We start from the raw sequence: 22,347 nt of genomic DNA, 5'->3' as shown, positions 1-22,347 counted from the left end.
CAGTATGTGTCTGTGTGTGTTTGTGCATCTGTGTCTGTGTGTGTTTATCTCTGTGTGTGTTTGTGCATCTGTGTGTGTTTGTGCGTCAGTATGTGTGTGTGCGTCAGTATGTGCGTGTGCGCGTCAGTGTGTGTTTATCTTTGTGTGTGTGCATCAGTGTGTATTGTGTGCTTGTGCGTCAATGTGTGTGTGTATGTGTGTGTTTGTGCGTCAGTATGTGTGTGTGTTTGTGCGTTAATCTGTGTGTGTGCATGTGTGCGCGTCAGTGTCTGTGTGTGTTTATCTGTGTGTGTGTGTGTTTGTGCATCAGTGTCTGTGTGTGTTTGTGCGTCAGTGTCTGTGTGTGTGTTTGTGCGTTAGTGTCTGTGTGTGTGCGCGTTAGTGTCTGTATGAGTTTATCTGTGTGTGTGTGTTTGTGCGTTAGTGTCTGTGTGTTTGTGTGTCTGTGTGTTTGTGTGTGTGTTTGTGCATCAGTGTGTGTATGTTTCTGCATGCATGTGTGTGTGTGTGCGCGCGCGTGTGTGTGCATCAGTGTGTGTGGGTTGTCTGCCTGTGCATGTTGAGTGCAGTCAGGATTGAAAAGGGATTCCACATATAAGCAGATCTGAAGGACTGTCCCACCAGGCAAGAGCCCCGTCGCCCTGTGACCTCCACTCAGGCACACATCTCTGCCTTCAGAGGACATGCAGGGAAAATCAAAGCAGCCGTGATGTTTGCTTTTACTGTGGAACATGTGGATGCACTAAAACCCCTCCAAGCCCTTAGCAGGGTGAATCACCTTTGACGTGGAAGCAGCCCAGTTACATTGGGAAGCTGGCGGCAGTATTGGTTCAGCCCTCAAGTACAGAGCCAACAACAGAGCCAAAACAGGTAGAACCTTGTTCCCATTCTGTTGGCATGACTGACAGCCTCATTCATTCCAGAAGCTGTCCTTCGGTATCCTGCTTTGAGACCGTAACACTGCGTGCACATACAGACGTATACAAGCAGTGATGCACATTCACAGACAGCGCAGTATACATTGATGGACTTGCACAGACACTAGCTGTTTGCCTGTAAGTGTTGCATTAATACTGTACTCTTTGTATATTATTGCAACCTGTAACTACAGTTGAAGAATTTCCTTTCACACAATGTTTGGTTTTGTTCCCAACATTCACTAACCTCGCTCTAATCTTGCCTGAAGAAAATTCACCTCGATTCACACTCGTGCATGTGTTCAGGTGCATTGAAAGCTTTGATGCTGTTCAACAGTGTCTAATCTTCAAAGGTAGTTTCTCAGTCCTTGCCACAGGCAGATCTGGGTTGTAATCCACCTCTGGCAGAAAGATCTAGACCTAAGTGGTCTGGTACGGTAATTTGAATGCACAGGAACATAAGAAGCTGCAGAGAGTAGTGGACTCAGCCCAATACATCATGGGCACATCCCTCCCCACCATCAGTAGTATCTACAGGAGGCGCTGCCTCAAGAAGGCAACTTCCATCATCAAAGATCCCCACCATCCGGGCCGTGCCATCTTCTCACAGCTACCATCGGGCAGGAGGTACAGAAGCCTGAAGTCCCACACCACCAGGTTCAGGAACAGCTACTTCCCTTCAACCATTTGGTTCTTGAACCAACCGGCACAACCCTAATCACTGCCCCAGTACAGCAACACTGGGACCACTTTGCACTACTTGTTTTTTTTTGTTCTAATCTTGTTCTTTCTTGTAAAATGTGTGCATATTTTATGTTTAATTTATGTGAATGTTCTCCCTCTGATGCTATGTGCCTGTGAAGCCGCTGCAAGCAAGTTTTTCATTGCACCTGTGCATACATGTACTTGTGCATCTGACAATAAACTCGACGTTTTATTGGACTAAAGGAGTACATTCTATCAAGTGTGGTGCTGAACCAAGGCCCTATTTGCCCTCTCCGACGGATGTGAAGGAAGGCGTGGCACTTCCTTCATGGAGGGCAAGGGATTTTCCTTGGCACGGTCTCCAACCTTTATCCCGCAACGAAAATTAAATCAGATTATCTGGCCATTATCACACCGATGTCTGTGTGTGCGTTGGCTACTAGTTTCTGCCATTGTAACAGTGACCACACTCCAGCTGGAAAGTGCTTTGTGACGATACAAAAAGCGCTATAGAAATGCAAGTCTTTTGTAGAACATAGAACAGCACAGCACGGAACAGGCCCCTCGGCCCACCGTGTCTGTGCTGACCGTGATGCCAACCTCTGGCGGCAAATGATCCACATCCCTCCATTCCCTGTCTGTTCATGTGACTGTCTAAATGCTTGCTAAGCGTTGCAAATGTATCTGCTTCCAGCACCTCCCCCAGCAGCACATTCCAGGCACCCACCACTCTCTGTAAAAGCAACTTTCCTCGTAAATCTCCTGGTAAAACCCTTCTGCACCCTCTATGAAGCCTCCACATCCTTCCTGTAATGGGGTGACCAGAACTGCACACAGTACTCCAAATGTGGCCCAATTAAAGTTTTATACAGCTGCAACATGACTTCTCAACTTTTAGACTCAACGCCCTGACTGATGAAGGCAAGCATGCCTTAAGCCTTGTTTACCACCCTACTGACTTGTGTTGCCACTTTCAGGGAGCTATGGATTTGCACCCCAAGATCCATCTGTATATCATTACTGCCATTCACTGTACACTTTCCTCTTAGATAAGACAAGATATCTTTATTAGTCACATGTACATCGAAACACACAGTGAAATGCATCTTTTGCGTAGAGTGTTCTGGGGGCAGCCCACAAGTGTCGCCACGCTTCCGGTGCCAACATAGTCTGCCCACAACTTCCTAACCCGTACGTCTTTGGAATGTGGGAGGAAATTGGAGCACCCAGAGGAAACCCACGCAGGCACGGGGAGAACGAACAAACTCCTTACAGACAGTAGCGGGAATTGAACCTGGGTCGCTGGTGCTGTAATAGCGTTATGCTAACCGCTACACTACCGTGCCTGCCTTACGTTTGATCTCCCGAAATACAACACCTCACACTTACCCAGATTAAACTCCGTCTGCCATTTCGCTGCCCATATATCTAACTGATCTTTGTCCTGCTGTATGCTATGACAACCTTGCTCATTATCAACAACTCCACCAAGTTCTGTGTCATCTGCAAACTTACTAATTGGCGTGTCAATATCAATGCTTGTTTGAAACTCAAAAAAAAAACCCCTGCAGATGCTGGAAATCTGAAACAAACAGAAAATGCTAGAAAAACTCAGCAGATCAGATGGCATCAGTGGAAAATGAAACAGTCAATGTTTCAGGTCTGCGATACTTCAAAGGAACCAAAGAGAGAGATGCAAGTTAGCTTTCAGTAGGCAAGGAGGTGACGCTAACTTGCATCTCTTTCCCACAACATGCAATGCTTGTCTGTTCTCCCTCTCTTCGCCGGGACTTTTTGAGTACATGCTTTCACTTGGCAGAGCAAGAGCGGAAGAGAGTTATGAAGGCTCCATGCTCCCATCATATTTAATCTGTTTCAGCCATGGCCTTAATCAGTTGTCAGTTTTCTGTGGTTCAGAGTGGCAGTTCCTTTAAACAACCCATGCAAACTGGGGTCCAAAGCTAGTGGAATCCTGATTTGAGCATTGGCCATTGGTCCCAATTGTTTATTGATAAATTGGTCTATTATTGTCACATGTACCAAAGGGCAGTGAAAATGTTTGTTTTGCATGCCGTCCATACAGATCATTTCATTACAACAGTGCATTGAGGTAGTACAGGGGAAAACAATAACAGAATGTAGAATAAAGTGTTACAGTTACAGAGAAAGTGCAGTGCAGGCAGACAATAAGGGGCAAGGTCATAACGGGGTAGATTGTGAAGTCAAGTGTCCATCTTATCGTACTAGGGGACCGTTCAATAGTCTTATAACAGTGGGATAGAAGCTGTCCTTGAGCCTGGTGGTACGTGCTTTCAGGCTTTTCTATCTTCTGCCCGACAGGAAGGGGGAGAAGAGAGAATGTCTGGTGTGGGTGGGGTCTTTAATTTTGTTGGCTGCTTTACCGTGGCAGAGAGAAGTGTAGACCGAGTCCATGGAGGGGAGGCTGGCTTCTGTGATGTACGGAGCTGTGTCCACAACTCTCTGCGTTTCTTGCGGTCTCAGGCAGAGCAGTTGCCATACCAAGCCGTGATGCATCCAGGTAGGATGCTTTCTATGGCGGATCAATAAAAATTGGTGAGGGTCAACATGGACATGTCAAATTTCTTTAGTGTCCTGAGAAAGTAGAGGCACTGGTGAACTTTCTTGGCCATGGCACCTATGTGGTTGGACCAGGACAGATTATTGGCGATGTTCACTCCTAGGAACTTGAAGCTCTCAGCCCTCTCGACCTCAGCACCGTTATTGGACTTAACTTCTCAATTTACTGAATGCGTTACACAATACCAAACAAAACCTGGGCTGGCAGACCCATTGTGTTAAGCTGGGACTTGAAACACAAAATGGCAAGTTCCAAAATTCAATAATCAAGCTTGCCATTTATCGAAAGTTTATCAAGGGTTAATTGCTTTCAGGAAGAAAGTCCTCAATGTTTAATGAGGAAGCATGTGGGATCTTGTCAACTTGGATCTATATTGGTGCAGACTCAGGTTTCACATGAAGCAGAGGTTCATTAAGTTCCTCTAAGGTATACAGAGGAAATAGCAAGCTGTGGCTCCGGGTTAGCTCGACTTAGGAGCTGCTTGGGACATTTCCTGTTTCCATTCTTGCTGTGTTCTCTTCGGCATGGTCTGTCTTCTCTCATGGGTCTGAAGATTTCCACTGGATTAAAACCCCACCTCAGTTACCAATCTGCACATGTATGGAATTTACATGACCACCAGGTGCATTGTCACCTGGGAAGACAAATCAGGGTAGGACATTCACAGTGAACGGTAGGGCCCAGGAGAGTGTTGTAGAACAGTGGGACCTCGGAGTACAAGTACATGGTTCCCTGAAAGTGGTATCACAGGTAAGCAGGGTGGTGAAGAAGGCTTTTGGCACACTGGCCTTCATCAGTCAGCGCACTGAGTTGGGATGTCATGTTGCTATTGTACAAGATGTTGGTGAGGCTGCATTTGGAATATTGTGTTCAATTTTGGTCACCATGCGATAGGAAAGATGCCATTAAGCTGGAAAGTGTGCAGAGGAGATTTACGAGGATGTTGCCAGGACTCAAGGGACTGAGTTATGGAGGGAGGTTGAGCAGGTTGGGACATTTTTCATTGGAGTGTCAGAGAATGAGGGGTGTATAAAATCATGAGGGGCATAGATAGGGTGAATGCACACAGGGTTGGGGAATCAAGAACCAGAGGGCACAGGTTTAAGGTGAGAGGGGAGAGATTTAATAGGAGCCCAAGGGGCAACTTCTTCACCCAGAGGGTGGTCGGTATACGGAACGAGCTGCCAAGAAAGTGGTTGAGGCAGGTACATTAACAACATTTAAAAGGCACTTGGACAGGTACATGGATAGGAAAGGTTCAGAGGGATATTGGCCAAACGTGGGCAAATGGGACTGGCTTAGATGGGAATCTTGATTGGCATGGACCAGTTGGGCCGAAGGGCCTGTTTCCATGCTGTATGACTTGATGACCTACCTTGTGCTGTAAGCCACCGATTCTGGTCGATTATTTCTGCTCTTCCAAGGCAACATTCACAATCCATTATCATCGCATTCTTACTACAGATCTCCATCCTGGGGAGTAATCGCTGCTATCTCCCTGTCTCGGCCAAACTGGAATTGGTTTATTTTTGTCCCATGTACCGAGGTACAGTGAAAACCTGTCTTACATACCGTTTGTACAGATCAATTCATTACATCAGTGCATTGAGGCAGTACAGGGTAAAACAATAACAGAATAAAGAATAAAGTGTTACAATTACAGAGAAAGTGCAGTGCAGGCAGACAATAAGGTAGATTGTGAGGTCAAGAGTCCATCTTATCAGACTACGAACCATTCAATATCCTTATAACAGTGGGATAGAAGTTGTCCTTGAACCTGGTGGTACGTGCTTTCAGGCTTTTGTATCTTCTGCCCGATGGGAGAGGGGAGAAGAGAGAATGTCTGGGGTGGGTAGGGTCTCTGATTATGCTGGCTGCTTTACCAAGTCCACGGAGACCATACAGTAACATTTCACTCGCCTTTGTTAACAATCTTTCCTACATCGAGAGGTACTTTGACACAGAGTGAACACCTCATCTCTGCAGCATCTCCTTGGCTCATTACGAAACCAAAGATTCTTCTCCCAGTTAGCAGAAACATCAGAACAATCCCGGGTTATATCAGAGCACAATTCATTTCTCCATCACTCACGAAGCCAAGCCTCCCACGTCAGAACAGACGTGAGGGGTACGTTTTTTAGTGAGATAATGGTGGATGACCGGAATGCGTTGCCTGATAGGGTGGTGGAGGCAAATTCACTGGGGGCTTTTAAGAGGGGCTTGGATGGGCACATAAATGAGAGGAAAATGGAGGGATATGGGTATTCTGAAGGTAGGAGGGAATGGCTGTGTCAGCACAACATTGTGGGCCAAAGGGCCTGATCTGTGCGGTACTGTTCTATGTTCCATACCTTGAGATTACATTTGCATTTCACAAATGAAATTTAATGAGGGGTTTTTCAATATAATGCATGATGTTGAGGCTTGGAGGGTACGTGGTGGAGAATCATTTTAGAATTATGACAATGAAGAGGGATTTGGAGACACAAGAGATTCTGCAGCTGCTGGAACCCGGAACAAGACACAAAACGCTGGAGGAACTCAGCGGGTCAGGCAGCATCTGTGGAGGGAAATGGACAGTTGACGTTTCGGGACGAGACCCTTCATCCAGAGCCAGTATAAAGAGGCAGGGGGAGGGGAAGGGGTGGAGCAGGAGCTGGCAGGTGATCGGTGGATCCGGGTGAGGGGGGGGGGGAGTGGGAATGACGTCAGGAGCTGCGAGGAGATAGGTGGAAGTGACAAAGGGCTGAGGATGACAGGAGAGGAAGGGTGGAGCGTGGAAACAAGGCAGGGAGGTGGGGAGGGCAGAGGGGAACAGCGGGGGGAGGGGACCCAGTGGGAGGGGTGTGTGGGTGATGGGCAGGTGTTCATGCGCCCAGGTTGGAGACTGAGTCAGCGGAATATCCTGGTTATATAATTGAGGGAAGAAAAGAGATACAATCTGCTAGAGGAACTCAGCAGGTGGAGTGGCATCTGTGGGAGGAAAGGAATTGTCGACGAGTGTGGCCTGTGGGTGAAAGAGCCGGGTTGCGCAATAAACCGCATTGCGATTTCAAAGAGGCCACATAGGAACAATTGGCTAAGTAGCCTCCTTCCAATGCAGGGAACCCCTCAGACAGACGTGTCTTCAGTCTGTGTGCCTCAGTGCCCACAAGACAGGAAGGAGAATTCTCCTGGAGATGTACGAGTGCAGTCGATTTGACAAGCCTCTGGGGACTGTCTGTGGTCTCCAGAACTTAAAGGTTTAACTCGCTGAGCACTCAAACCTCTTTGAGTGTTTCTTCTTTGTACTGGAATTGCTTTATTATTGTCACTTGTACTGGGGTACAGTGAAAAACGTGTCTTGCACACCGTTCATACAGACAATTCATTACACATTGCACTGAGGTAGTACAGAGTCCACTGAGGTAGTACAGGGTAAAAACAATAACAGAATACAGAGTACAGAGTTACAGCTACAGGGAAGTGCATTGCAGGTTGACAATGAGGTGCAAGTTCATAACAAGGTAGATTGTGAGGTCAAGAGTCCATCTCATCATATAAGGGAACCGTTCAATAGTCTTATCACCGTGGGATAGAAGCTGTCCTTGAGCCTGGTAGTACATGCCCTCAGGCTCCTGTATCTTCTACCTGATTAGTTGTAAGGTGCATTGTAGGCAAGGACAGACCTTAAGTTTAAGGGACTGGGGGTCTCAGCTTCAGAGAAGCCAGTGTTATTCTTCTTGGAAAAAAATCAGGTTGATAGGAACTTTGATAGGGTGCACAAAATTGTGGCTGGTTTAGACGGGATATAGAGTTCCCATTGGTGGATGGTTCTGGGGACCGGGGACACAGGTTTAAGGTTTAGGATGAGAGGATGTGAGGAAGCGTGTTCTTTATGTGGCAGGTGGTAATGCCATGAGGCACACAAGAAAGGAAAATAGGAGCAGGAAGAGGTCACCTGGTCCTACAAGCCTGCCCCACCATTCACTATGGTCATGGCTGCTTCCAAGGGTGGTGGGCGTGAAGATGAGGAAGGCTTCCCTCCCACAAGATGGTAAGAGGCAGAGATCGAGTGGACAGTCAGAGACTTTTTCCCAGGGCGACAACGGCTAACACGAGGGGCATCATTTTAAGGTGATTGGAGGAAGGTATAAGGGGGATGTTGGGGGTAAATTTTTCACACAGAGTGGTGGGTGCATGGAACGCACTACCGGCGGAGGTTGTGGGGGCAGATACATTAGGGATATTTAAGAGACTCTTAGACAGACACATGAATGATAGAGAAATGGGGGGCTATGTGGGAGGGAAGGGTTAGATAGATCTTAGAGCAGGATAAAATGTCGGCACAACATTGTGGGCCGAAGGGCCTGTACTGTGCTGTAGTGTTCTATGTTCTATGAAGGAACTGAGTTTGGAAGATGGATTGACACAAATCAAAGAGTTACACAGCACAGAAACAGGCCCTTCAGCCCAACTTGTCTGTACTGACCAAGGTGTCTTCCTGAGCCAGTCCCATCTGCCTTCCATTCCCGGCAACATCCTTGTGAATCTCTTCTGCCTCCTCTCCAGCTTTATCACATCCTTCCTATCGCTGGGGAACTCCTGCAGTGATGTTCTGGGAGCTGGGATGATTGACCTCCAGTGCCCTGATGACTGATAGGACCTTAACGTATGGCGTAGAGGTGGGGATGCAGTGGCACAACTAGTAGAGCCACTGCCTCACAGCGCCGGAGACCCGGGTTCGATCCTGACCTCAGATGCTGTCTGTGTGGAGTTTGCGTGTTCTCCCTGTGACCGTGTGGGTTTCCTCAGGGTGCTCCGGTTTCCTCCCATGTCTCAAAGGCGTGAAGGGTTATGCTGCTGCTGGAAATTGCCCCTGGTGTGTAGGCGAAGAGTAGAATCTGGGGGAGAGCTGATGGGAATGTGGGGAGAATAAAATGGGATGAGTATAAATAGGTGTTTGATGATCTGTATGGACCTAGTGGGTCAAAGGGCCTGTTTCTCTACCGTGCGTGGCTACCTGGTGGGATGAACCATCAACTTGTGAGAACCCAAAATTGTGTGGGTCATCTGGTTTTACTCTGTAACAGAACATGGAACATTACAGCACAGTACAAGCTCTTCGGCCCACAATATTGTGCCGACATTTTATCCTGCTCTAAGATTTATCTAACCCTTCCCTCCCACATAGCCCCCTATTTTTCTATCATTCATGTGTCTACCTAAGAGTCTCTTAAATGTCCCTAATGTATCTGTCCCCACAACCTCTGCCGGCAGTGCGTTCCACGCACCCACCACTCTCTGTGTAAAAAACTTACCCCTGACATCCCCCTTATACCTTCCTCCAATCACCTTAAAATTATGTCCCCTCGTGTTAGTAATAAAAAGGTTATTGACAATAAAATAAAAACCTAAAATGCTGCAAGCAATTGGCAGGTCAGGCAGCGTCTGTGGAGAAAGAAACAGAGTTAAGATACGAGATTAATGACCTCCCATCAGAACTGGTACTTAGCATTCCGCTTTACGTATCTGTGTTATTTATAGTAGTTTGAAATAAGTGTTGATTCGTGTTCAAAATCCGTGTCATTTGGGTAGGAGGCACTGCTGAATTCACTGAGCATGTGCAGGTTGACAAATTGGGATTGTGAGGTGGATTCGTGTTTGCTGTTGAAAAGCAAGACGTATTTTGTTCTATCGTTTCCTCAATGAACTGATATTCTGTGGGAAAATAACAGGTAAATATGGAAAGGTGAGATTTTATTCTAATGAGGGTCTGACTGGAGCATGCCGAAACCATCCATTTGGAATGCCCTGAGTAAAATATGTACCCAAATTTTAGTTTGGGTTTTCTAGCCTTGCTATTTTAGTTTGTCTTCTTGGTTTTGGTGTAATCTGATTTACATATTCACATTGAATGTCGCTGCCTGTTCAGCTTGAACAACCTACAGATCTAGGAGTGTGGACTGACTGATCTTTGTTTAAAATCTGTTGCTAGATGTGGCACTATTTCCCATTTCTCGTTGCCTCGCGCCACAGCAGAGGATGGTTCCGACTCAGCCACACTGCTCTTGGTCCTGGAGGTCAAGAAGAACAGTTTTTTTTGTGCCCCCCAAAAGGGGCAGTGTTGAACTGGTGGGGTTTTTATATTACAAGCAACACACAACAAAGCTGGAGGGACTCAATGGATCTGGTACATCCGTGGAAGGAGATGGACAGTCAATGTTTTGGGTCAAGACCTTTCATCTGGAGGGGAGGTAGCCAGTATAAAGGTATCGCCACCCGCATTCTGGCACCATTCCCAATTTCCCCTCCCTCATCTGCCTGTCACTCCAACCACCCCCCCCCCCCCCCACCAATCTGGATCCACCTATCACCAGCCATCTCTTGCTCCACCCCTTCCCCCCACCTCTTTACACCGACTATCTCCCCTCTACCCTGCAGCCCAGATGAAGGGTCTCCACCCGAAATGTCGACTGTCCATTTTCCCTCCACAGATGCTGCCTGACCCGCTGAGTTCCTCCAGCATCTCGTGTGTTGCTCCAGATTCCAGCATCTGCAATTTCTTGTGTCTGTCTCTGTGTTAATCCAGTAGTTTTACTGATACCAACCTTTGAATTCCAGATTTATTTAATTAACTGAATTTAATTCCATAGCTGATGTGGTGGGATTTGAACTCTTGTCGCTGAATCAGTAGGCTAGACTTGGGTTACTCGTCCAGCAACTTAACCACTGTGCTAACCAATCCCAGGTATACAGGGGTCTGGTCTCACCACAAGTACCAGGGAGCCGGGTTAAGCTAATTTTCTGTCTCCTCACTTCCTGAGGCTAGTTTTCTTTTCCTTTCAATGGACAGCCCTTGAAAAGATGGTGAGGCTGTTGGGAGGTAGGACTTGATCCAGATATTGACCCAGTGGGTGCGGGAGGGAACAGTTGCGTTGGTCGTTTGAAAGGGCTGTTTTCAATTTAATTTAATCCCTTCTGAAAGGAGTCACAGACCGGCCATGAGATATCTTTATTAGTCACATGTACATCGAAGCACACAGTGAAATGCATATTTTTGCGTAGAGTGTTCTGGGGGCAGCCCGCAAGTGTCGCCACGCTTCCGGCGCCAACATAGCATGCCCACAACTTCCTAACCCATACGTCTTTGGAATGTGGGAGGAAACCGGAGCACCCAGAGGAAACCCACGCAGACACGGGGAGAACGTACAAACTCCTTACAGATAGCGGCAGGAATTGAACCCGGGTTGCTGGCGCTGTAAAGCGTTACGCTAACCGCTACACTACCGTGCAAGGCAAAATATAGGAGCAGGTATTGGCCATCAAGACCCTGAAGCAGCCCTGCCAATAAAATGACCATGGCTAGTATGTACTAATCTCAACTGGTCTTCTGTGACAGACTAAGTGTATTCCAGACACGGGTAAACTAAAGTCATAGAGAGATATAGCACAGAAACAAGGCCTTCGACCATCGACCACCCATGTACACTAATCCCATTTTACTCTCCCCACTTTCCCATCAACTCACCTCAGATCCTACCACTCACCTATACACTAGGGTCAGTTTGCAGAGGCCAGTTTACCAACCAACCCGCACGTCTTTGGGATTTGGGAGGAAACCGGAGCACCCCGGGGGGAAACCCACGCGGTCACAGGGAGAGCGCGCAAACTCCACACAGACAGCCGCGGAGGTCGGGATCGAACCCGGGTCCCTGGCGTTGTGAGGCGGTGGCTCTAACCGCTGCGCCACCATGCGACTATTTGGAGCTTTCGGACCTACAGCAGTCTTGGATGGATGCCTGGAATGCGTTGCCTGATAGGGTGGTGGAGGCAAATTCATTGGGGGCTTTTAAGAGGAGCTTGGATGGGCACATGAATGAGAGGAAAATGGAGTGATATGGGCCTTCTGTAGGTAGAAGGGAATAGTTATGTCAGCACAACAATGTGGGCCGAAGGGCCTGTGCTGTGCTGTACTGTTCTATGTTCTTTATTGATGCCGGCCTTTTAACGTACGGGTTTTGAGAAAGCGAATGAGGTGTTCTGAATTCCCATGTTGGGACCTGAACTCTTGTCACATCTTATGGTAGCACTGAAGTTCATTTATTTACTTCAGTGCCAATTTGAGAGTAGTAAACCAGGGTTTGAAGCATAAGATTGCAAAGTTGGGTTTCATAAGTTTGGCTTGGATTCCTTCAAAGATTAGGGGATGATCTGAATCTTTTGGGGTGAGGGGGAAGCCCTCAACATTTCTCATATTCCCTTGTGACATGGGTGTAGGCCATTCAGCCGATTAAGTATATGCTAGCTCTCAGAGACAATTCCCCCACTGAAGTCCCTGTAACCTATTTTCTCTCATGTGCCAATCAAGTCTCCCCCTTAATTCACCCACCACTCACCTGTACACTCAGTGTAATTAACCTACCGACCCGCACGTCTTGGTATTGATATTGGTATTGGTTTATTATTGTCAATTATACCGAGGTACAGTGAAAAACTTGTCTTGCATACCGATCGTACAGGTCAATTCATTACACAGTGCAGTTACATTGAGTTAGTACAGAGTGCATTGATGTCGTACAGGTAAAAACAGTACCAGTACAGAAATTAATAGTAAGTGACATAGAATTTAAGTTTAAAAGTGTGGAACGATTACAGTAAGGGTAATGAGTAGATCTGTAGAGAGCAGCTTGCAATGTGTCGCCACACTCCGGCGCCATCTTGTCTGCACGTCTTTGGGATGTGGAGAGGGGGGGACCTCGAGCAGCCGAAGGAATCCCACCTACACCAGGTGCAGGAGCTGTAGGTTTAATTGGTTACCCCTTTGTGTAGGGTAATGGCAAAAAAAATCAAAGGGGAATTGACAGACTTGTAGCAGGGGTACAGGGAATTGAGGAGATGGGAGATGGGATTGAACCCTTGGAATCTGGCATGGGCCAATTGTTCTCCTGTTTTGTTATAAGAACATGGAACAGTACAGCACGGGAATGGGCCCTTTGGCCCACAATGTCTGTACTGAACATGATGCCAAATTAAACTAAATCCCTTCTGCCTGCACATGATCCATATCCCTCCATTCTCTGCATATTCATGTGTCTAACAGCCTCTTAACACCTCTATCGTATCTGCCTCCACCACCACCCCTGGCAGCCCGTTCCAGGCGCCAACCACTCTCTGTGTAAAATACCTGCCCCACACATCCCCTTTGACCTTTCTCGCCTCTCACCTTCAGAAACAGTTTCTTCCCCTCCACCATCAGATTTCTGAATGGTTCATGAACATTTCCTCATTATTCCTTTTTTTTTGAACTATTTATTTATTTTTGTAACTTATAGTAATTTTATGTCTTTGCACTGTACTGCTGCTGCAAAACAACACATTTCACGTCATATAAGTCAGTGATAATAAACCTGATTCTTAAATGCATATCGTCGAGTATTTGACATTTCTACCCTGGGAAAAAGATTCTGGCTGTCTACCCTATCTCTGCCTCTCATAATGTTATAAACTTCTATCAGGTCTCCCCTCAGCCTCTGACGCTGCAGAGAAAACAGTCCAAATTTGTCCAACCTCTTCTTCTAGCTAACACTCTCCAACATCCTAGTGAACCTCTTCTGCACCCTCTCCAAAGCCTCCACATCCCTCCTGTAATGGGGTGACCAGAACTGCACACACTACTCCCAAGTACGGCCTAACTAAAGGGATAAGAAAAGAGAGAATTGAAGAGGCAGATAGGTTTAGGAAGGGAATTCTGGAGCTTAGAGCCTCAGTAGCTGGAGGCACAGCTGCCAATGGTGGAACGATTAAACCGAGGCCTTGGAATTCACAATCTGCCAGCCAATCCAATGATAATGGAGGTATTGATTAATCTCAATGAATTCCCTACCAGTAGGTCGAGAACAGTCCCAGACCTGAGGCAATTAGTGGAGCACTCAGAGAATGTCAGTCGAGAAGCCCAGCTGCTCCTGTCAACACTTAGTGCGTATCACATTCCAGATTACTCATCTGGTGAACTCTAAGCTATTACTCTCTGAAAGCAGAGAGTTACTCATCCATGGCTACCATATATTGCCGCCCTTTATAATAATGGATGCAAAGCTCATCACAGGGCTTGCATCAGCGTGCAAAGGTCAGTGAGGTACTTCATCTGTGCACACACTTCTGTAACAGTGGGAACTGCAGCAGCCAATGTGTACACAGCAAGTTCCCACAAATGGCAAGCGGATACTGCCCAGATAATGTATGTGAGTGACTTTGATTGAAGGCTGCATTGAGAACTCCCTCTGGAATGGAAATCTTGAGAAGGCCTCGGTTTACTGACTCACCTGAAAGGTGACACCTTCAATGTTATCTCCAGAGGGCACTGGAGTTTCAGCCTAGATACTTGTGGTCAAGGTTCTGGCAGGGGCTTCTGACTCAGAGGTAGGAGTTCTATGTACTGAACCGAGAGGGACACAAACAACATTGAGTACAGGAGTTGGGATGTCTTGTTACAGCTGGTGAGACCACACTTGTGCAGTATTGTGTGCAGTTCGCCACACTATAGGAAGGACGTCATTAAGCTGGAAAAGGTGCAGAAAAGATTCACCAGAATGTTGCCTGGATTGGAGGGCTTTAGTTATGACGAGATTGGACAGGCTGGGACTGTTTCCCCGGAGTGAAGGAGACTGAGGGGTGACTTTATAGAGGTTTAAATAATCATGAGGAGCATAGATGCCACGGCCAAGAAAGCTCACCAGTGCCTCTACTTCTGCAGGAGGCTGAAGAAATTTGGTTTGTCCCCTTTGACTCTCACCAACTTTTACCGATGCACCATAGAAAGCATCCTGTCTGGATGCATCATGGCTTGGTTCGGCAACTGCTCTGCCCCAGACCGCAAGAAGCTGCAGAGAGTTGTGGACACAGCCCAGTGCATCACGGACACCAGCCTCCCCTCCTTGGACTCTGTCTTTACCTCTTGTTGTCTTGGTGAAGCAGCCAGTATAATGAAAGACCCCACCCACCTGGGACATTCTCTCTTCTCTCCTCTTCCATCGGGTAGAAGATACAGGAGCCTGAGGGCACATACCACCAGGCTTAAGGACAGCTTCTACCCCACTGTGATAAGACTATTGAATGGTTCCCTTATACAATGAGATGAACTATGACCTCACGATCTACCTTGTTGTGACCTTGCACCTTATTGCACTGCACTTTCTCTGTAGCTGTAACACTTTACTCTGCACTGTTATTGTTTTTACCTGTACTACCTCAATGCACTCTGTACTAACTTAATGTAACTGCACTGTGTAATGAATTGACCTGTACGATCGGTATGCAAGACAAGTTTTTCACTGTACCTCAGTCCAAGTGACAATAATAAACCAATACCAATACCATAGATAAGGTGGATGGCCACAGTCTTTTCCCCAGTGTAGCAGAGTCTGAAAGTAGGGGGCATTAGTTTAAGGTGAGAGGGGAAGATTTAAAGGGGACCTGAGGGGCAAGTTTTTCACGCAGAGGGTGGTGAGTACATGGAACGAGATGCCAGAGGAAGTGGTCAAGATGCGTACAGTTACAACAGGTACATGGATGGGAAAAATTGAGGGGGATGTGAATCAAGTGCAGAGAAATGGGACTAGATCAGGTAGGTTGGTCGGAATGGACGAGTTGGGCCGAAGGGTCAGATGACTCTAAGCTCCCAGCTTAATGGTCCAGGAGCCAGTAATCCCACACTAGGCCCTGTGCACAGTCGCAGGTCCTGCCGACCATCAGCTAACCCTCTGGATTCCTCGAGCATTCTCGGCCTCAGTCTCCTGGACAGTTGAACCAACACTGAGCCGCTGGGTGCTGAGACGAGGACATCTCACCTTTCCTCCCTGTCCCGCTCTCTTGCTCTGACCTGCTCTCCTTCCCTCTGCTCTCTTTGCTGCACTTCTCTCTTTCTTGTTTCTTCCTTTATCCTCGCTCTTCCCCAAATCGCTCTTTCTCTCTCTCCTTCCCTCTTCTTTCTCTCTCTCACACTTTTGTTCTCCTTGCCTTCAGTGTTTGTCACTCTTTCTCTCTCCGATTGTCCCTGCAGCTCTTTCTCTCTCATTGCCGTTCTCGCCTCCTCCTTTCACACTCCCTCTTTCCCTTCTCTCTCTTCACTTCCTGCTCTCTCCTTCCTTCTTTCTCTAACTTTCTCTCTCTGATTTTCCCCTATTGTTCTCTCTCTCTTTCCCCTTTCTCTTTTCTTTCTCACACTCTTGTTCTCTTTTACTCCATCTCCCTTTGCCTTTTCTCTCTTTATTCTCTCCCCCTCTCTCTCCCTCTCTCTCTCCCTCCCTCTCTCCCTCTCTCCCTCTCCCTCTCCCCCTCTCTCCCTCCCCCTCTCTCCTCTCCCTCTCTCCCTCTCTCCCTCTCCCTCTCCCTCCCCCCTCTCCCTCTCTCCCCCTCTCTCCCTCCCTCTCCCTCTCTCCCTCTCTTCCTCTCCCTCTCCCCCTCTCTCCCTCCCCTCTCCCTCCCCCTCTCCCTCTCTCCCTCCCTCCCTCCCCCTCTCCCTCTCTCCCTCCCTCTCCCCCCCCTCCCTCTCTCTCTCCCCCTCTCTCCCTCCCCCTCTCTCCCTCTCTCCCTCCCCCTCTCTCCCTCCCCCTCTCTCCCTCTCTCCCTCTCCCTCTCTCCCTCCCTCTCTTTCCCTCCCTCTCTCTCCCATTTCTCTCCCTCTCCCTCTTTCCCTCTCCGTCCCCCTCTCTCCCTCCTTCCCTCCCTGTCTTTCTCTTCCTGCCTCTCCCTCCCTCTCTCTCCTCTCCCTCTCTCCCTCCCTCTCTCTCCTCTCCCTCTCCCTCTCTCTCTCTTTCTCACTGTTGCTTGTGGTTTGGCAGTGACCAACCAACCAAATGTTACACATTGACCTTAAAAACCTGCTTGGATTTTAATGTAAAGAATTGTTCTTTCCATAGTGTTTGCCACTTCAAATGTCAGTTCTGGAAACTATTAGCAACATATGGAATAGATTTGTTTGCAGCAAGTGCAAACCTCATCGGATTCATGGGCCTTCAGCCGTTTGGTCGGACCTGCTTATTCCTCAACTAGATTATTACTGCTGTTGTTAAATTTGGTGACTGAGTTATCAATAACTCTTAAACAAGTTGTTGGCTCTGAAGGAAATTGAAGGTTGATAGCTGCCTTGTTTATTTCCCAAAGAGGATTATTAAAGCAGGTTATCTGATCATTATCACATTAGTGTTTGTGGAAGCTTTCTATGCACGTATTGGTTGCCGTAGTCCCTGTGTTGTAATTGTAGCTACAATCAGTGGTCGTGCTCTGCGATGAGACGTCTTGAGTTGTGAAACACGCTACCGTGTTCTCTGCTAGTGAGAGACATCTGGGGTATGTCTCACGTCACAGGTAGACAAGGTGGTTGAAATGGTGTTTAGCACACTGGCCTTCATCAGTCAGGGCATTGAGTACAGGAGTTGGGACCTTATGTTGCAGTTGTATCAGTCAATGGTGAGGCTGCACTTGGAACACTGTGTACAGTTTTGGTCACCCTGAAATTTGCGGTTAAACTGGAAAGAGTGCAGAAAAGATTTACGAGGATGTTTCCAGGAATAGAGGGCCTGGGTTATAGGGAGAGGTTGGCCAGGCTGGGTCTTTATTCCTTAGACCGTAGGAGAATGAGGGGCGACCTTATTGCAGTGTTTAAAATCATGAGGGGCATAGATAAGGTGGACGGTAACAATCTTTTCCCCAAGGTGGAGGAGTCCAAAGCTAGGGGTGCATAGGTTTAGGGTGAGAGGGGAAAGATTTAAAAGGGACCTGAGGGGCAATTTATTCATGCAGAGGGTGGTGAGACAGGTACAATTTAAGAAGCACTTAGATAGGTACATGGAGGGGCGGGGCTTGGAGGCATATGGGCCAGATGCAGGAAATTGGGCCTATGGGTGGGCACTGTGGTCGGCATGGACTGGTTGGGCTGAAGGGCCTGTATCCGTGATGTATTGCTCTATTTAATGAATCCTTGTTTACCTGGATATGTGCAATTCTGGTCTCCTGGTGTAACATTTATAATGGAGTTTAGAGTGGTCAGTGGACTTTACAGAGAGGGAGCTGAAAGGGTTGTCCATCGAGGGTTGAAGGTGATGATTTGGTCCATTGTTTGATCCAGGTTATGTAGCTACAGGAAGCAGAAGGATTGATTGGCCACAATGTTTTGTGGCCACATCTCAGTTTGTGTTGGGATCCTCTTTGGAACTGCTCCTGTCTCACGAGACCAGTATAAATTGAATAAGTTCCTTTGGATCTCCTCTATTGAATCCTCAAGATCTCTGTCAAATTGCCTCCTAGGTCTCCTGGGCTCAAGTTCAAGTCTATTGTCATGGGCACACATACCCAGGGTATAAATACCATGAAAATTAACCTTTTGCAGCAGCAGCACGAGGCTTTACAGACATAACAAAGACAAGTTACACAAACTTAAATTAACATAAATTATACATAACTTACATGACAGAATGAACAAAAATAACAGAATGACGTTAGTGCAAGTTGAGGAAAATTTAAGGAAGTGTTAGGGTTTTTCAGGTCGGTTCAAGAACCTGGTGGCAGTGGGGAAGAAGCTATTGTTGAACCTAGAGCAACACACAAAATGCTGGAGGAACTCAGCGGGTCAGGCAGCGTCTGTGGAGGGAAATGAACGGTCGACATTTCAGGTCGAGACCCTTCATCAGGACTGGCTCCTGTCGAAGAGAGGAGGAGAACTCCCTCAGGGCAGGCAGACCTCGAAGACACTCTGCAGTGGAGCAGCAGAACGGAGACACAAGAGATTCTGCAGATGCTGGAACCTGGCGTAACACACACAAAATCAGGACAGGTGAAGGGTCTCGACCCAAAACGTCAACTGTTTATTTGCCTCCATGGATGCTGCCTGACCTGCTGAGTTCCTCCAGCATCTTGTGTGTGTTGTTCCAGATTCCAGCATCTGTAGAATCCCTTGTGTCTCTGTTGAACCTTGAGGTGTGGGTCTTCAGGCTCCTGCCTGATGGCAGCATCGAGAAGAGGGCATGGTGGGGGTCCCTGATGATGGATGTCGTCTTCCTGAGACATCGCCTCTCGTAGATGTCCTCAACGGTGGGGAGAGCTGTACCCGTGATGGAACTGGCTGAGTCCCACCGGTCTCTGTGGCTCTTGTCTTCCTGTGCATTAGAGTTTACACACCAGGCTGTGATGCAACCAGTCAGAATGTCTCCTCACTCCTTGCTCCCATGTCCATTTGCAACCGCTAATTGGTTTATTATCGTCACATGTACTGAGATACAGTGAAAAGCTTTCGTTTGCATGCCATCCAGACAGACCATTCCATACATAAGTGCATTGAGGTAGTACAAAAGGGAAACAGAATGCAGAATATAGTGTCACAGTTACAGAGAAAGTGCAGTGCAGGCAGACAGTAAGGTGCAAGGTCATAATGAGGTGGATTGTGAGGTCAATAGGGGACCATTCATTAGTCTTATAACAGCGGGATAGAAGCTGTCCTTGAGCCTGGTGGTACGTGCTTTCAGGCTTTTGTACCTTCTGCCCGATGGGAGGGGGGAGAAGAGATAATGTCTGGGGTTGGTGGGGTCTTTGATTATGCTGGTTGGTTTACCGAGGCAGCGAGAAGAGTAGAAGAGTCCATGGAGGGGAGGCTGGTTTCCTTGATGTGCTGAGCTGTGCCCACAACTCTCTGCAGTTTCTTATGGTCTTGGATAGAGCAGTTGCCGTACCAAGCCGTGATGCATCTGGATAGGATGCTTTCTGATGGGAACCCTTGGTTCAGAATCAGGCTTATTATCACTGACATATGTCATGAAATTTGGTGTTTTGCGGCAGCAGTACAGTGCAAGGCATGAAGGCATAAAAATTTCTATAAGTTACAAAAATAAATAAATAGTGCAAAAGAAGAATAACGAGGTAGTGCTCACGGGTTCATGGACCGTTCAGAAATCTGACGGTGGAGGGGAAGAAGCTATTCCTGAATCGTTGAGTGTGGGTCTTCAGGCTCCTGTACCTCCTCCCCAATGGTAGTAACATCAAGAGGGCATGTCCCAGATGGTGAGGGTCCTTAGTGATGGATACCACCTTCTTGGTTGGTTACTCTTGATTTCATGCTGAGGATTTGAAGGTGGTTTCTCTATTTTTTATCACACTTCAGGAAGAATTGGTTCAAACGCTATTGCACTCAGTTTGATTTCCATTGAGTCTGTTACGATTGGTCATTCAGTGGATGAGCTCAATGTGGAATACCTGAAAGAGGAACACATTTTACTTTGGAACGCACCACCGTGAAGCAGATATCATAGAATCACAGAGCCCTGTCAATGGGAAACAATCCCTTCAACCAACCATCAAGTTCCCATTTACATTAATCCAATTTTATTCTCCCCACATTCCCACCAACTGCCCCCAGATTTCGTCACTCACCTACACACTAGGGGCAATTTTACAGCAGCCAGTTAATTTATGAACCCGCAGGTCTTTGGGATGTGGGAGGAAACCAGACCACCCGGAGGAAACTCACGAGGGTCACGGGGAGAACGTGCAAACTCCACACAGACAGCGCCCAAGGTCAGGATCGAACCCAGTACTCTGGAGCTGTGAGGCAGAGTGGAGCACTGCCAAGGGGAAGCCTATTGGCTGATATGAGCACAGAGTAGATGGGCTGTTGTTGCAATGATGCACCAGGGAAACATTTACAAACAATAGCAGAGTAAAGTGTCACAGCTACAGGGAAAGTGCATTGCAGGTAGATAATAAGGTGCAAGGTCACAACAAGGTCCATCTCATTGTATAAGGGAACCGTTCAATAGTCTTATCACAGTGGGGTAGAAGCTGTCCTTAAGCCTGGTGGTACGTGCCCTCAGGCTCCTGTATCTTCTACCCGATGGCAGAGGAGAGAAGAGAGAATGTCCCAGGTGGGTGGGGTCTTTGATTATGTTGGCTGCTTCACCATGGCAGAGGTATAGACAGAGTCCATGGAGGGGAGGCTGGTGTCCGTGACGTGCTGGGCTGTGTCCACAACTCTCTGCAGTTTCTTGCGGTCCTGGGCAGAGCAGTTGCCATACCAAGCCGCGATGCATCCAGATAGGATGCTTCCTATGGTGCATCGATAAAAGTTGGTGAGTGTCAAAGGGGACATACCGAATTTCTTTAGCCTCCTGAGGAAGTAGAGGCACTGGTGAGCTTTCTTGTCCATGGCATCTACGTGGTTGGACCAGGACAGGCTGTTGATGATGTTCACTCCAAGGAACTTGAAGCTCTCAACCCTCTCAACCTCAGCACCATTGATGTAGACAGGTGCCTGTACACCGCCCCCTTTCCTGAAGTCAATGACCAGCTTCTTTGTTTTGTTGACATTGAGGGAAAGGTTGTTGTCATGACAGCATGTCACCAAGCTCTCGATCTCCTTCCTGTACTCCGACTCATCGTTATTTGAGATACGGCCTGCTATGGTGATATAATCTGCAAACTTGTAGATGGAGTTAGAGCAGAATCTGGCCACGCAGTCATGAGTGTATAGGGGGTAGAGCGGAGGGCTGAGGACACAGCCTTGTCGAGGTCGAGGGAGCTTTCCTGCTGAGTCTGAGTGCTACTGCCAGTTGGCCACAGGAGCTTGGCAGGCCCTGTGGAAATGCTCAGACTGTGGTTCTCTCTTCCTCTCGGTCTTCCCAGCTCATACACACTGTACTACAGGGAGGAGGGTGACCCGGAGAAGGAGGAACTCACCAACACTGGATCCTCAAGCCGTTACCAAATCGAAAACCCTTCTGACACAAAAGTGAGGTCTTCCTTTCCCGTTCCTCATCTGCCTTCAATTTAAGGTTGGTTTGATGGTTGGAATCTAATCCCAACAGCAGATCTGACATTTACAGTGTTTTTCAATGAGGCCATTGCACCGTAGAGCAGTGAGCTCTCTTTAAATCTTCGCTGCACAGTTCAGCATCTTAAAGCAAAGTGCAGCTTCAATTTCCTGCCTTTTTTTTAGATTTGAAGTGATTATGCCCCAGGTTGAAATCCTGAATAATCTGAGGAATGAAACAGATTAAGGGTCTGGTGTGATGCCAGTATCAGTGGATTAGTGAGCCATTGTCTTGGATTTATAAATATGTGGGAGCAAGTTACAGCATGGTCATAGTGAGGATTTGAATT

At 47.5% G+C, this 22,347-nt stretch overlaps 1 protein-coding gene across 7 annotated transcripts in view; it reads left to right on the top strand.

Moving 5' to 3' along the window:
- hivep2a (HIVEP zinc finger 2a) overlaps nt 1-22,347 on the top strand; it is a 250,346-nt gene that overhangs the window by 105,576 nt on the left and 122,423 nt on the right. The window contains exon 1 of one of the 7 annotated variants that reach the window (XM_052011712.1): nt 126-870. The exons of 5 other annotated variants lie outside the window; for them this stretch is intronic. The gene's annotated coding sequence lies outside the window, so the exon portion shown is untranslated. Of the gene's footprint in view, nt 1-125; nt 871-9,736; nt 9,939-22,347 lie in introns of those variants that run through there. One more of the 7 variants, XM_052011713.1, reaches the window with a different exon arrangement.

This window comes from Pristis pectinata, chromosome 3 (genome assembly GCF_009764475.1).
Source record: "Pristis pectinata isolate sPriPec2 chromosome 3, sPriPec2.1.pri, whole genome shotgun sequence".
NCBI lineage: Eukaryota > Metazoa > Chordata > Chondrichthyes > Rhinopristiformes > Pristidae > Pristis > Pristis pectinata.
The sequence above is the reverse complement of the archived record's forward strand: the minus strand, read 5'-3'. Positions and strand labels throughout refer to the sequence as shown.